Genomic DNA, 12,349 nt, shown 5'->3' with positions numbered 1-12,349 from the left:
TTTTTAGATTTTTTTTTAAATTTATTTACTTGACAGAGATAGACAGCCAGCGAGAGAGGGAACACAAGCAGGGGGAGTGGGAGAGGAAGAAGCAGGCTCCCAGTGGAGAAGCCCGATGTGGGACTCGATCCCAGAATGCCAGGATCACGCCCTGAGCAGAAGGCAGACGCCTAACAACTGTGCTACCCAGGCCCCCTAGACAAAGATTTTAAGCCAGTTGTCTTAAATAACTCAAAGAGCTGAAGAAAACCATGGATGAAGAACTAAGGAAGACCAGAATGATGTGTGATCAAATAGAGAATATCAATTAAAAGATAGAAATTCTATAAAGGAATCAAATAGAAATTCTGCAGCTAAAAAGTCAATACTGAGGTAAGAATTTTGCCATGGGAGATCAACATCAGATTTATTTATTTTTTTTAAAGATTTTATTCATTTATTTGACAGAGATAGAGACAGCCAGCGAGAGAGGGAACACAAGCAGGGGGAGTGGGAGAGGAAGAAGCAGGCTCATAGTGGAGGAGCCTGATGTGGGGCTCGATCCCAGAACTCCAGGATCACGCCCTGAGCTGAAGGCAGACGCTTAACTGCTGTGCCACCCAGGTGCCCCTCAACATCAGATTTAATGCAGGCAGATGAAAGAATCGATGACTGGAAGAGAATAAACTGGAATTACCCAGTTGGAAGTGCATAAAGCAAAAAGAGTGGAGAAAAACTAACAGAACTTAAGGGACTTGTGGGATACTATTAAGTATATCAACATATGCATTATGAGAGTCACAGAAGCAGAGAAAGGGCCAGAAAAAAATATATTGAAGAAATAATGGCCAAAAACTTCCCAAATGTGATGAAAAACATGAATCTACACATCTACATAGCTCAGCAAACTTTAACTAGGATGAATGCAAAAAAAGTATACATCAAAACACATTACAATCAAACTGTTGCAAGACAAAGAGAGTCTCGAAAGCAGAAGAGAAAAGTGATGCATCCTGTACAAGGGATCCTCAATAAGATTAATGGCCAATTTCTCATGAGAAGCCATAGAGGCCAGGAAGTGGTGGGATCCCATAATTAAAGTGCTGAAAGAAAAACTGTCAACCAAGAATTCTACATCTGGCAAAACTATCTTTCCAAAATGAAGAAGAAATTAAACATTCCAAGATAAGCAAGAGTTGATGGAGTTTATTGCTAGTAGATCTGCCCTATGATAAATGCTAATGGGAGTGTTTCAGGCTGAAATAAAAGGATGCTAGAAAGTAACTCAAAGCCATATGAATAAGTAAAGAATACCAGTAAGGGTAAATACACAAATAAGTGTAAAATCCAGTATTATTATATTTTTGGTTTGTATCTCTTCTTTTTGTTTCCCACGAGACTTAAAAGATAAATGCATATGCAATTATTATAAATCAATGTTAATGGGCACATAATATATAACAATGTAATTTGTGACAACATAAAATGGTAGGAGATAGAGCTGTATAGGAGCAGAGCTTTTGTATGCTATTGAAGCTGGTTGGTATCAATTCAAAGTAGATTATTATAAATTTAGTATTTTAATTGTAATCCTCAAGGAAGCCACTGAGAAAATAGCTAAAATATATACAGAAAAGGAAATGAGGGGGCGCCTGGGTGGCACAGCGGTTAAGCGTCTGCCTTTGGCTCAGGGCGTGATCCCGGCATTATGGGATTGAGCCCCACATCAGGCTCCTCTGCTATGAGCCTGCTTCTTCCTCTCCCATTCCCCCTGCTTGTGTTCCCTCTCTCGCTGCCTGTCTCTCTGTCTCTCTGTCGAATAAATAAATCTTTTAAAAAAAAGAAAAGGAAAGGAAATGAAGAGAGACTCAAAATGGCACACTGGGAAAAAAATCAAACACAAAAGAAAACAGTAATAGAAGAATTGAGAAATAAAAAAGATATGACTTATAAAACAATAACAAAATGGCAGAAGTACATCCTTCCTTATGAGTAACCACTTTAAATGTAAGTGGATTAAATGCATAGATCAAAACACAGAGACTGACAGAATGGATAAAAAACATGGTGCAACTTTATGTTGTCTACAGGAGACTCACTTTATATCCAAAGACACAAATAGGATGAAAACGAAGGGATGAAAGAAGATATAGTTCATGCAAAGAGTAACCAGAAGAAAGCTGGAATGGGCATAATAATACAGTGAAATAGACTTTAAGTCAAATTTTTATGAGATACGAGGACATTATATGTTGATTAAAGTGTCAATTTAAGAAGATATAATAATTATAAATATATATGCACTAACCAACAGAGTCCCAAAACGAATAAAGCAAATGTTCACAGAACTGAAGAGGAAAACAGACAGTTTACAGTAATAGTTGAAGACTTCAATACCCCACTTTCAAAAGTAGATAGAACATCTAGACAGAAGGATAATAAGGAAACAGAGAATTTGAACAACACTACACACCAACTAGACCACACAGACATTTATAGAACATGCCATCCAACCACAGTAGTGACCTCCGAGTGCACATGAAACATCCTCCATGATAGACCATATGTTAGGCCACAAAACAAGTCTCAATAAATTTTAAAAGATTGCATTTATACTAACTATCTTATCTGACCACAATGGAATGAAACTTGATATTAACAACAGAAGGAAAACTGGGAATTTTCACAAATACGTGAAAATTAGACAACATGCTCTCAACCAATGAATAAAAGAAAAAATAACAAGGGAAATTAGACAATATTTAAGGATGAATGAAAATGAAAACACAACATACCAAAGTGTATGGGATGCAGTGAAAACAGCTAAGAGGGAAATTTGTAGCTGTAAATGCCTTCATTAAAAAATAAGAAAGACTACAAATCAGTAACCTAACTGTACACCCTAAGGAACTAGAAAAAGAAGAGTAAATTAAACCCAATGCTAGGGGGCGCCTGGGTAGCGCAGTCGTTAAGCGTCTGCCCTTGGCTCAGGGCGTGATCCCGGCATTCCGGGATCGGGTCCCACATCGGGCTCCTCCGCTGGGAGCCTGCTTCTTCCTCTCCCACTCCCCCTGCTTGTGTTCCCTCTCTCGCTGGCTGTCTCTCTGTCACATAAATAAACAAAATCTTTTAAAAAAAAAATCCCAATGCTAGCAGAAGGAAGGAAATAATAAAGATTAGAGTGAGACAAATGAAATTAAAAATAGAAAAACAATAGAGAGGATCAACACAACCAAGAGTTGTTTCTTGAAAAAAAAATCGACAAAATTGGCAATCCTTTGGCTGGACTAAGCACAATCAAAAGAAAGAGAGAAGAAAGAAACGCAACTAAGTGAAATGGAAATAATGGGGACATTACTACCAATCTTACAGAAATAAAAAGGATTATAAGAGACTACTATAAACTATTGTATGCCAACAAATTAGATAACCTAGATGAAATAGACAAATACCTAGAAAAACAAAATTACCAAAACTGACTCAAGAAGAAATAGAAAATCTAAACCAGATATATAAGAAATAGAGAATTGAATCAGTAATCAAATCCTCCTAATAACAACAACAAAAGTCTAGAGTCAGATGGCTTCACTGGTAAGTTCTACCCAACATTTAAAGAAGAATTAACTCCAGTCCTTTTCAAACTCTTCCCCAAAATAGAAGACGAAGGAACATTTCCTAAATCATTTTGTGATGCCAGAGCTAAAGGCACCAGAAGAAAAGAAAACTATGGATCACACCAAAAAATGAAACAAATAAAATTAATTTAAATAGGAGAGAAAGAAAGAGAGAGAGAGAGAAAGACAGAAGTGAAAGAGGAAGAAGGGAGGGAGGAAGGCAGAAAAAAAGAAGGAGGTAGGGAGGACAGAAGGAGGGGAGGGAGGGAGGCCAAACACTATGGACAAATATCCTTTATGAATAAAAATGCAAAATTCTAAACAAAGTATTAGCAAACTGAATCCTATTGCATGTTGAAAGGATTATATACAGTAATCAAAACAGTATGATACTGACATAGGGTAGAAATAGAGATTGGGGTGCCTGGGTGGCTCAGCTGGTTAAGCAGCCGACTCTTGATTTCAGCTGAGGTCATGATCTCGGGGTCCTGGGATTGAGCCCCATGTCAGGCTCTGTGCTCAGAGAGGAGTTGGCTTAAGGATTCTCCCTCTTTCTCTCCCTCTCCCTCTGCCTCTCTCCCCCCTTATGCATCTGCACACATTCTCTCTTTCTCAAATAAATAAATAAAACTTAAAAAAAAAAAAAGAAATAGGGGCGCCTGGGTGGCACAGCGGTTAAGCGTCTGCCTTCGGCTCAGGGCGTGATCCTGGCGTTCTGGGATAGAGTCCCACGTTGGGCTCCTCTGCTGGGAGCCTGCTTCTTCCTCTCCCATTCCCCCTGCTGTGTTCCCTCTCTCGCTGGCTGTCTCTCTCTCTGTCAAATAAATAAATAAAATCTTTAAAAAAAAAAAAAAGAAATAGATATCAATGGAAATGAATTGAGAGTCCAGAAATAAATCTATGCATAGATGGCCGATGATTTTTGACAAAGATGTCAAGACAATTCCATGGGAAAAGAACAGCCTCTTCAGGAAGTGATACTGGGACAACAAGATATCTACACACAAAAGAATTAATTTGGACCCTTATCTCACATCATATACAAAAATTAATATAAAATGGATCTGAGACCTAAATACAAGCACTAACACAATAAAACTCTTAGAAAAAGACATAGGGGTAAATCTTCATGACCTTCAATTTAGTGATGGATTCTAGGTATGACACTGAAGCATGAGCAGCACAAGAAAAAGGAGATAAATTGTGGTTCATAAAAATCAAAAACTTTTGCGCATCAAAGGATACTATCAAGAAAGTGTAAAGGTGAACCACATAATGAGAGAAAATATTTGCAAATTATATATCTGATAAGGGTCAGTATCTAGAATATATAAAGAGCTCTTAGAACTCAACAACAAAACGACAAACAACCTGTCTTAGTCCATTCAGGGTGCTACAACATAACACAGTTGACTAGGGGTCTTATAAACAACAACAAAAACATTGATTTCACATCGTTCTGAGAAGACCAAGATCAGCAGATCTGATGTCTGGTGAGAGCCTGCTTCCTGGTTCATAGACCACTTCATCCTCACATGGTGGAAGAGGTAATTATCCCTCTGGGGTCTCTTTTTTAAGAGTACTAATCCCATTTGTGAGGGCTCTGCCCTTATGACCTAATCATCTCTCAGAGGCCCCACCTCCATTACTATCACATTAGGGGTTAGAATTTCAACACATGACTGGGGGGGTGTCACCCAAATATTCAGTCTATAGCACAACACAATCTAAAAATGGGCAAAGGACAGGGCGCATGGGTGGCTCAGTTGGCTAATTCTTGATTTCAGCTCAGGTCATGATCTCAGGGTCATGAGATGGAGCCCTGCATCTGGCTCCGTGCTGGGCGTGGAGCCTGCTTAAGAGTCTCTCTCTCCCTCTGCCCCCCCCCCCACTTGCCTATGCTCTTTCTCTGTCTCTCAAAAAATAAAAATTAAAAAAAATGGGCAAAGAACTTGAACTGACAGTTCCCCAAAAGAACACACGAATGACTACCAAGTAGATGTACTGTGCTCAGCATCATTAGCTATTAAGGAAATGCAAAGCAAAACCACAATGAGATACCACTTCATACCCACCAGGATGTCTATAGTAAAAAAAAAAAAAAAAAAAAAAAAAGGAAAAGAAAAGTGTTACCAAGGATGTAGAGAAATGGAAATTTTCACACCCTGCTGGTGACAATATAAAATGGCGCAGCTGCTTTGGAAAACAGACCGCCAGCCCTCAGTGAATTACACATAGAATTATCAGAAGACCCAGCAATCCAATCCTGGGTATGTACCCAAAAGATCTGAAAATGCGTGTCTGCACAAAGATTTGCATGGAGATGTCCAACGCTGGATTATTTATGATACAGACAAAGTGAACACAATCCAGATACCCATCAGCCGATGAACGTGGCCTGTCAATTGGATACATTGTTGCAATATTGTTACATTACATTACAGAAATATTGTTGCAGTGCAATGTTATCAGCAACACATATGAATGAAGTGCGCACTACACACGGAGGAACCTCAAATACATTATACTAAACAAAAGACACCAGACACAGAAAGCCACACACACGATTCAATGTATATGAAATACTCAGAAAAGGAAAAGGAAATCAGTACAGACAGGAAGAAGATTGGGTGGGCCAGGAGGGGAAATGGGATTGATTACAAACGTGACACAAGGGATCTTTTTGGAAATGTTCTAAGGTTGGGTCGGGCGATGATGGTGGCACAACTCACTAAAAATCATTGACTTGCGCATGTTCAACGGCTGGAATTTATGCTATGTAAATTACACCTTTAATAAAGCTGTGAAAATAAAAATAAAAAAGAGGAAATGAGTTGAAGGAGGGGTTCTCTCAATTATTTTTTTCCCAGTAGGTCTTTGGCTGAAATGCAAATTTAACCACTTCCTCCCCATTGACCAGCTCTGAATACTAGTGGGGGCTGGGGGGGTGTTGAGAGATCTTATCACACCCTCCTTCCGGGACCTTGTGAGCCATGCACAGACCCAAAGAGCCCCCTCAAGGGACCCTTCCCTCAACGCAGATCTGTTTCTGAGGGGGCTCATGGTTACCCCCATGGACATGGCCACTGTGTTCAGTTTCCACTTCCAAAAGCATCTACTTTTTAAACACAAGGGGTTAAGTGGTTCCTGCTACACCCCACTCACTCCCTAAGTTATGGCCTGAGCCATAACTGCCAACATCCCTTGGAACTAAATCTACCTTCCTTGCTGTTCTGCAGGGTCCCACACGGCGTGTGCGTGCTGTGTGACTTCTGGCCCGCCTCTGCATTCCTTACCTTGGTTGCTCTGTTCCACCATGCCGTTCTCAAGTTCCTGGAGCCAGCCACGTTCCTTCCTGCCTAGTGCCTTTGTACTTGGAGTGTCTTCTGCCCAAAATGTTTCCACGATGGTTGGGTCCTTTCTGGCATCCGGCATGCCCCTGAATGTTCCTGCCTTGACCTCTCATCGATTTTCTGTGACACTTAGTACCCTTTGCACTTCGTTTGTCCATTACTTCTTTTTGTCTGTCTCTCTCCATCAGAATCCAGGCTGCGTGAGGGCTTGTGTATATTTCTGTGGGGTACCCCCAGTACACAGCCAAGGGCTCGCTCAGTGTTAGTGGACAGAAGGCAGGGAGCGGAGAGTGGCTGGCTGGGCGGGTGGCTAGAACGGTGATGAGTGGGTAGGTGGGTGAATGAGCAGGTGGAGAGAAGGGTGGGGAGGCGGGAGGGATTGAATATCTTCAGGTTAACATACCTCCAGAAGCTGTGTAGTGAGCGATCAAGAATATACATTCAGGAGCCCGAAGTCTGAGTTCAAATCCCATCTTTGCCACTCACCAGCTGTGTGACCTTGGACAAGTCATTTGCCCTCTCTGAGCCCCAATTTCCTTCTCCATAAAATAGGGATGGGGATGATGATGAGTTTTTTTTTTAAAGATTTATTTATTTAGCTGGGCAGAGGGAGAGGGCGAGAGAATCGCAAGCAGACTCCATGCTCAGCACCCAATGTGGGACTCGATCCTATGACCCTGAGATCACCACCTGAGCCAAAACCAAGTCAGATGCTTCACTGACTGCACCACCCAGGCGCCCCCAGTGATGAGTTTTAAGTGAGATGATGTATCTTTAAAGACCTTAAAAACCCTGGGACAGGGGCGCCCAGCTGGCTCAGTCAGTAGAGCGTGAGTGAGGCTCTCGATCTCAGGGTCGTGGGTTCGAGCCCCATGCTAGGTGTAGAGATTACTTAAAAAATAAAATTAAAATTAAAAAAAAAAAAAAAAGAAAACAACCCTGACACAGAGTAATCTCTCAGCAAATATTAGCTCCATTGTACTATTGCTTTTCTTCATCGTTTAAGCTCTCAGGTTCCTCTGCGCGGTATCATAAAACTCACCCTGAAGGTCAAGAGAAAGAAAAGAAAAACAAAAGCTGGCTTCCTCCCAATACTGGTTCTCCAGAGAACACGAGATATTTCAACAGTGGGGGAGAGAATTTCTATAGGGCAAACATCCTTCAAATCAGCCGCAGGGGAATTTGTACCAAGTTCCTCAAAAACAGCTAGAAAAAGGAGGAAAAAAATAGAAGAAATAAGCAGCGAGATGCTTTCTCTTTTTCTTTGGAGTGGTCATGTGGGTTAGCTGCCGATTGTTTCCCAAAAATGAGTCAGCTGGGGAGAGATGGCATGCGCGTTTGAGCAAACCTGTATCATCCCAACAGCACAAAGTAGCACTCCCCCCCCCTGTAACATTTAGTCCTGGTTCGGACCCATTTTCACAGCCTGGTGCAGGCGTAGGAAGGAGATACACCCAGGATCAAATCCCTGCCACGTCACTTCTTAGCTTGAAGTCATTTCTTAGCTGAGAAGCTTCTTAGCCTCTTAGTGATGTTTCACTTCTCTGAACCTTGTTTTCTTCATCTGTAAAATGGGAACAGTCTTGTTAGCCTTACAGGGTTTGTGGGATAAAATGAGATCCTGCAGATGCCTAAAAAATGCAAGATCCTAACAATAGTGGTGGTGGTAATTAACTTCTCTTGCTCTCCCTCTTGCACTCCTGCTAGGCATGGGTTTGCTGCATTTTCTCTCCTGATTTCTTAAACATCTGCCAGAGGGAGACATCTGACCCTTTCCTGGGCCCCTCTGACTTGTCAGCAAGATGGAAACTCTCTTGAGAATTTCTTTTCTCATGTGCTCATAATGGCTGCCCTCTCCCCTTGGCTATGCATCCCCACCTGACAGATGAGCAAAAGGAGACATTCAGAGACGTGACCTGACATGCCCGAGGGACCGTCTTCTCAAGGGCATGGAGACAGGGTCCTGCTCCCTGCAGCTCTGGATCAGGAAGCTAGATTCAAAGGCAAGGGGGTCAGAGGAGGCCTGGAGGGGGTTCCAAACTCAGACCCCTCCTGGGCCAGACAAGCAGTGTGCCTGAGTGAAGCATGGGAGCTTGGCGAGTCTCTGCCCCTGGGGTCTCACTCTTCTCTCTCAGCTGAGAGGTGGGCTCTGAGGACCACCGGGGCCCCCTGGGTCCACTTATACCACCCCTGCGCGCCTCTGTGCTTTGCGTCCGTGAGAAGCGGTGCCTCACAGGCCCTGCCTGCCTCTCATAGGTCATGACCGTGAGGCCTGGGGGGTGATGTCAGCCATCCGCAGGAGGCCAGCATCACGCTGGTGGCCCCAAATGTCTTCCTAGCAGGTGACCTTTGGTGATCAGAGGGCTCTGCCCTGCGGCCCGGCCCCCTCCCACCTCTTTCTCACTCCCCCAGGGAGGGGCCAGCGGCTTGGTGGGCGGGGCCTGCGGGGAGCTGCTCACCACATCCTCCTCTTCCTCCCACCCTGCACACGCGGCCGGCGGGGCAGGGGTGGCAGCCACACTCTGACAGACCCACTGGTGCCTCTCTGCCGAGTGACCCACAGGCTCGGGGTCCGACTGTTTGCCGGCTCCTCCCTGGAAGTGACTGCCAGCCACACGGCCGTCTGTCTGTTTGCCTGCCCTTCTGGCTGTCTGTCTCTCTGGGTGTCTGCCTGGCTGGCCACCTGCCGGTTTGCTTGACTTCCCCTGTCTGTCTGTCTGCCTGCCTGACAGCCCTTGTCGCCACGCGCCCCCTCCCTGGTGCAGCCGATTGGTCCCTTACCCCAGTCTCTGCCTTCTGTCTGTGTGTGACCTCTCTGGGATGTGACCGCCGGTTGCCTGTGCCCCCAGCTGGCTCCCTCTGTGTGGCCCACCTGCCTGGAGCCCAGCTGCCACCCATCGGGGTGACAGGTCCTATGCTTGTCTGGCTGGAGACGCGGGCCAGGCTGTGGCTCCCCATCCCCGCCCTGCCCGTTCCTTCTAACCCTCGTCCCCCTCCCCCACGCTGAGCCTGGCTGCAGCCCCTGGGAGCCCACTGGATTACCCAGGCGCACAGAATGGATTTCTGAGGGACAAGCTGGAACAGCAGGTAACTGGGCTCCAGCCACTGTTCTCTGCAGGCACCTGGCACTTTCTCTGCCCCAGGCGGCAGGCCACGGAGGGGTTTCGCGCCCTCATCATCGCTGGGACAGTGAGACCAGCAGGGCTGGGGCTGCAGTCTCCTGTTTGGCCCCCTGCAGGACGACCACAGGATCTTTCTGTGGGGCTGCAGGAGGCCCGGAGGCAGGGGCATGGCCGAGAGGACCCCAAGAGCTGTCTATGGAACCCGGCCTCCAAAAGGCAGGGGTTGGGGAAGGAAGGCTGATCCCAGACCAGACCCGATGCCTCAGGGCAGAGTGGGCATGGGTGGGACGATGAGATGGTATGGCACTTCTAGGGGGCCCAGTTGTGGGGGAAGGGGCAGAGATTTTGTGCTAGGTTCCATGTTTTAGTTCTTTATGTCATCCAACCCCTCAAAACGGGTTGGTGTACCCATTTCACAGAGAAAGAATGGGGGCTGGCTCTGAGAGGTAGAATGACTTTCCCAAGGTGACTCACCAGTGTGTAGCAGGGTGGGCAGGTGACTCGGATGCCGGCCCTGTCCTCCACACTGTGTCTTTCTCATGAAAGCCCAGGCGATGGGCCCACGGAGGAGAAGGGCGCGAGGGGACGGGGGAGGCTGAGCCTGGAAACATGGGGGAAAGGAGGGGGAGGAAGGAGAAGGCAGGCACTTGCCTGGCAGAGCAGCTGGGTGAGTACAGGCATCTGGTGGGAACGTCGGACCTGTGGAAGGAACGGCCAGTGCGGCTCAGTGGAAGCAGCGGGCCCAGGCAGGGGCATTAAAAAGGCAGGGGCTGCTCCTGGGAAGACATCTGCATTCCCCTAGGGGGAAAGCGTGGGGGTTTTAGAAGCACATGGTGGAGTGGGGAAAACCTGGTGGGTTCAAAAGCCAGCCATGCGACTCCTTAGCTGGGGAGAACGTGGGCAAGTCTCTGGGCTTCGTCCAGCCTTGTGGAGTCTCAGTTTTCTCATCTGTAAAATGGGGATGAAGGCAGTTCCATCCTCGTGGGGCAAGTTGTGAGGACTGGAGGGCACAAAAATATGAAAGCTGCCAACTAGAAGCCAGCCCAGGAAGGCAGCTTGTAACCACGAGGAACCTGGAGCCCATAGCAGAGAAGGGCCAGTCTCCAAGAGCGGAAGAGGGCTCAGGGACACATTCAAGAACCTGCAGCCCGGCCTCCCTCAGCCTCCACGGTTCTGGTCCTCCCAGCACCAGGGCTCAGCACGCTGTTGACACCTGACAGTTGCCCACTATCCTCATATCAGGTGAGGCTGGGAGCCTCATTCAGCCCATTTCACAGATGAGACTGAGGATATCTGGTCACCTGTGGCCACAAGATGCGGAGCTGGGTTTGGACCCTCCAGTCTGCTTGACGGCAGGACCACGCCTGCCGGGTGGGATAGCATAAAAGCAAGACTCACAGTCTTGAGGGTCCTTCTGAGAGGGGGCAGGACAGGCTTCAGAGGGACAGCCCAGATTACCTGCTCCCTGTGGTGGGCTCCGCACGGTCCTGCCCTCTCCACACCTGGCAGGGTGTCTGGATCTTCACCACCCCACAGGGGAGGGAACGAAGGGCCCTCATGTTAGGAGAACAAAATTCAGGGCCAGGGAGGTGGGTGAACAAGACAAAGGCTGAGTCCTGGGCTCCCACCTGCCCAGTGACGGCTGGGGCTTGGTGACCATAAAGGGCTTGTGGGCGGCGGGTGGGGGCCGGTGCAGGACGTGGAAGGGGCGAAGGGCACCAGAGGCTTTGGGAGGCACCACTTCTTTCTGTGGCGCCTGATAAATGAATGAATGAATGAATGAATGAATGAATGAATGAAAGGAAGAAGGCGTCCTTGACTCCAGACAGGAGAGCCAGGGCCTTCAGTATCCCTGCAGGCAGGAGTGATGGCTGGGAGGTCCCAGTGGTCGGGTGGGGGACACGGCGTACCAACACACTGCTGATGAAGATTTGGGGCTTTGGAGTCAGCCAGGACGGGACGGAGCCCCAGCTTCACCCCATGGTACCTGTGTGACCTTGAGAAAGCCACGCAACCTCCCTTTCCCCATCTGTAACATCCATTTCGGGTTTGTTGGGAGATTTTATTCTACATGTGTTTTTTTGAACACCTGCTGTTAAGTGGGCACTGTCCCAGGTCCTGGGGATTCAGTGGCGCAGACGGACGGACAGGGCCAGCGCCACGAGGAGGGGAAGGGGGCTTAGCCTTGGCTCACGAGAAATAGTAGCAATTATGTTTTACGTGAAGTGTTGTTGGTAACAGTCATCTTGTTATTTGCTAGAACACATGGCATGGCGTCTGG

General features: G+C 46.7%; 1 protein-coding gene across 2 annotated transcripts in view; it reads left to right on the top strand.

The window, feature by feature from the left end:
* Positions 1 to 9,447: 9,447 nt before the first annotated feature.
* The window catches only part of IL21R (interleukin 21 receptor), a 34,767-nt gene continuing 31,865 nt past the window's right edge, over positions 9,448 to 12,349 (top strand). For both annotated transcript variants that reach the window (XM_045775239.2, XM_087869367.1), the window contains exon 1: positions 9,448 to 10,033. The gene's annotated coding sequence lies outside the window, so the exon portion shown is untranslated. The remainder of the gene's footprint in view (positions 10,034 to 12,349) is intronic.

This window comes from Ursus americanus, chromosome 2 (assembly GCF_024610735.1).
Source record: "Ursus americanus isolate L20-20 chromosome 2, mUrsAme1.1.p, whole genome shotgun sequence".
Taxonomy (NCBI): Eukaryota; Metazoa; Chordata; class Mammalia; order Carnivora; family Ursidae; genus Ursus; species Ursus americanus.
This window is presented reverse-complemented; position numbering and strand designations above follow the sequence as displayed.